The 3,177-nt window shown below is 54.3% G+C and overlaps 1 long non-coding RNA gene across 1 annotated transcript; it reads right to left on the bottom strand.

Annotated features, from left to right (window-relative positions):
* Positions 1-517: 517 nt before the first annotated feature.
* Positions 518-2,883, bottom strand: LOC125325525. Its single transcript, XR_007203368.1, has 3 exons — positions 2,845-2,883; positions 2,429-2,508; positions 518-675 (listed from the first exon to the last, which is right to left on the bottom strand). It is a non-coding gene; the product is annotated as an uncharacterized LOC125325525 (long non-coding RNA).
* Between the last annotated feature and the right edge of the window lie 294 nt (positions 2,884-3,177).

Raw genomic sequence — 3,177 nt, 5'->3', positions numbered from 1 at the left:
CGAAGAACCCTGGCAGAAGAAGGACTTATTCTGAGAACCGCAAAGACGGATGCCCGAGAATCGTACGGTCAGAATGCTCTACCGCTCTTCACATTCTGACAAGTCCTAATCCGCTATAATGGATCGTTGCGGCATACAGCTGTGAATACAGCTCAGAACAAGACCTTAAAAGACATTCGACTCGACGCTTCTAAAGAGATATGCGATTCTGATGCGCCTCCGAGCTCTCGAGTCAAAGGATCGATGGTATCGGCACCGGGCCGAGGAGCGCCGAAAGCAGAGTCGCTAAGAATAACGCCCAGCGTTTCCGATAGGCATCTCAAAGGGCTAAGGCAAAAGACCTGCAACAGCAGATGCCCAAAAGACACAGAACATACAATAGAAAGGTGACACACACCGGGACTGCTCTGCTCTGCGCACCTCAGCATCGTGATCAAAAGGTGAGACTTGCCCTTTATGTGGCCTAAGGGGCCCCTTCCTGGACATCCTCACCTCCAAAGCTGAGTCAAAAATCCCTCCCGGCAAGCCCTGCCCCAACACCTCACATTCATTCCCTCAGTGGATTGTAGCCCTCAACTTATCTCTCAGACATCTGGAGATGGGAATCCTCCTCAGGCACAACAGAAGGCCGGCTCACCCTCTGGGAAGCTCCTGTCGTCACCGGGCTGTCGTCTCCTAGTCAGCCACAATAAAGAAAACCAAACGTCACTACGGGAACTTAGTGGCGCATCTGCCAAAGCCCTGACAATTCCGCTACTCACCGTCTCCTAAGAAGGCCGGGGTCCTCTGGCGGCACGCTTCGGCCACGCTCCGAGGCCGACGCCGTCGTCACGGGGTATGCCTGGGTTAAAAGGCGACGAGGTATTGTGGCGTTGCTGAAACTTAAGTGGACCCTCCCTCCTCCTCCTCCCTCCCTCCTCGACTCGCCGCAACTCCACGGCCACAGATGTACCGGAAGGTACCTCGGAACAGATAATGTAACGGCTTCGTCGCAGAGTCCCGTAATACTTCCGGAGAGCTCGCGACGGTGGCGAAGCGGGTCCGTCGGCCGGTCGGCGAGGAGGGTCGGCATAAAAAAAGTGGACCCCCTAAAACACACAAATGACAATGGATGCTTAGAGCTGTACCAGAACATGGCACCCAAGGAATAACAAGTGGTTCTTACCACCAGGGACTTCTTACCTCGTTCACTTGACCTTGATGGCTGAGATCTGGCTTTACCTCCTAAGAACAAAGACAAAGAACAATGCTGTAACACAGCCACCGTTTACAGTTGCCCCACAAACACAAACGGCAACTGACCTTCCTGCGGGAACCCCCTCGCCCGGTCTGGGGCGCCCTGCCACGGATTTCATCCGTCTGCATCTGCAAGAAAGCGATGACAAAAGTCAGAGTCCCGCATGATAACTTAACAGCTCCAGGCATCCTATGTCAATCTAGGGATACCAGCTAGAGGCCAAACTACACCCTACATTACAGATTTCAAGGCCTTGGGACTTGTCCTACTACACCTATACACCAGACTACATGGCAGGGCAGAGCAGCTCCGGGCCAAACCCACGCAGGTACCCGTGACACAGGAAATGACAAACGAGGAGACGCAATGAAGAGAGAAAACTCTGGCAAGAGGAATGACTGCCAGGACCGAGAGAATGCGGAGTGAGATGATCTAGGCGAGACCGACGAGGCTCAAAGAAGATGCTAACGGAAGGGCTTATTCCGAGAACCGCAAAGATGGATGCCCGAGAATCGTACGGTCAGAATCCTCTACCGCTCTTTGCATTCTGACAAGTCCTAATCCTCTGTAATGGATCGCTGCGGTGCACAGCTGTGAATATAGCTCAGAACAAGACCATAAAAGACCTCTGACTCAACGCTTCTAAAGGGAGATGCGATTTCAATGTGCATCCGAGCTCATCGGTCAAAGGTCCGACGGTATCGGCACCCGGCCGAGGAACGCGGACGCTAAGGACGATGCCCGGCATTTCCGATAAGCCGGCCCCTCGAAGGGCTAAGGAAAAAGACCTAAGACGCAAGATGCCCAAAAGACACAGAACATACAATAGACAAGTGACACGACACACACCGGGACTGCTCTGCCCGCCTCGACATTGTGATCAAAAGTAAGACTTGCCCTTTATGTGGGCTAAGGGGCCCCTTCTGGGACATTCCCGCCTTCAAAGCCGACTCAAAAATCCCTCCCGGCGAGGCCCGACCCGGCACCCTGCTTTCATCCCCTCTGTGGGTCGTAACCCTCGACTTATCTCTCGGACGTCCGGGATGGGAATCCGCCTCCGGTGCAAAATAAAACTACCTCGCTGTCCGGGAAGTTCCTGCCATCTCCTAGTCGGCTACAACGAAGAAAACCAAACATCGGTACGTGAACTTAGTGGCACGTCAGCCAAAACCTGACAATTCCGCTACTCACCGTCTCCTAAGAAGGCCGGGGTCCTCCGGCGGCACGCTTCGCCCACGCTCCGAGGCCGACGCCATCGTTGCGGGGTATGCCTGGGTTAAGAAGAAACAAGGTGCTGTGGAATTGCTTGAACTCGAGGGGACCCTCGCTCCTCCTCCCTCCCTCCCTCCCCGGCTCGCCGCAACTCCTCCGCCGTTGCCGAGGCACGGAACAGAAAGTGTAAAGGCTTCATTGCAGAGTCCCATACCACTTTGGGAGGGCTCACGAGGGCGGCGAGCCGGCTCTGTCGGCCGGTCGGCGAGGGGATTTGGCGTAACGCGAGTGGACCGACTAAAACGCGCAAATGACGACGGCCGCTTAAAGTTTAGAGTACCGGCACTCGGCACCCGAGCAATAACAACTTTTTCCTTCCACCGGTCACCGCTTACCTCACTCACTTGACCTTGACTGCTGAGATCTGGCTTTACCTCCTAGGAACAAAGACAAAGAACAATGCTGTAACACAGCCACCATTTACGCTGGCCCGGCACAGACAAACGGTGACCGACCTTCCTGCAGGAATCCCCTCACCCGGTATGGGGCGCTCTGCCACGGATTTAATCCGTCTGCGTCTGCAAGAAAGCGATGACAAAAGTCAAAGGCCTGCATGAGAATTTCACGGCTTCCAACCATCTCGTGTGAATCTAGGAATATCATCTAGAGCCCAGCTACAACCTACGTTACAAATTTCAAGTCCCCAGGCCTTGTTCTATTACACCTAC

The sequence above is a fragment of the Corvus hawaiiensis genome, chromosome 4 (genome assembly GCF_020740725.1).
Source record: "Corvus hawaiiensis isolate bCorHaw1 chromosome 4, bCorHaw1.pri.cur, whole genome shotgun sequence".
Taxonomy (NCBI): domain Eukaryota; kingdom Metazoa; phylum Chordata; class Aves; order Passeriformes; family Corvidae; genus Corvus; species Corvus hawaiiensis.
Note: the sequence above shows the minus strand (reverse complement) of the source record. Positions and strands in the feature narration are given on the sequence as shown.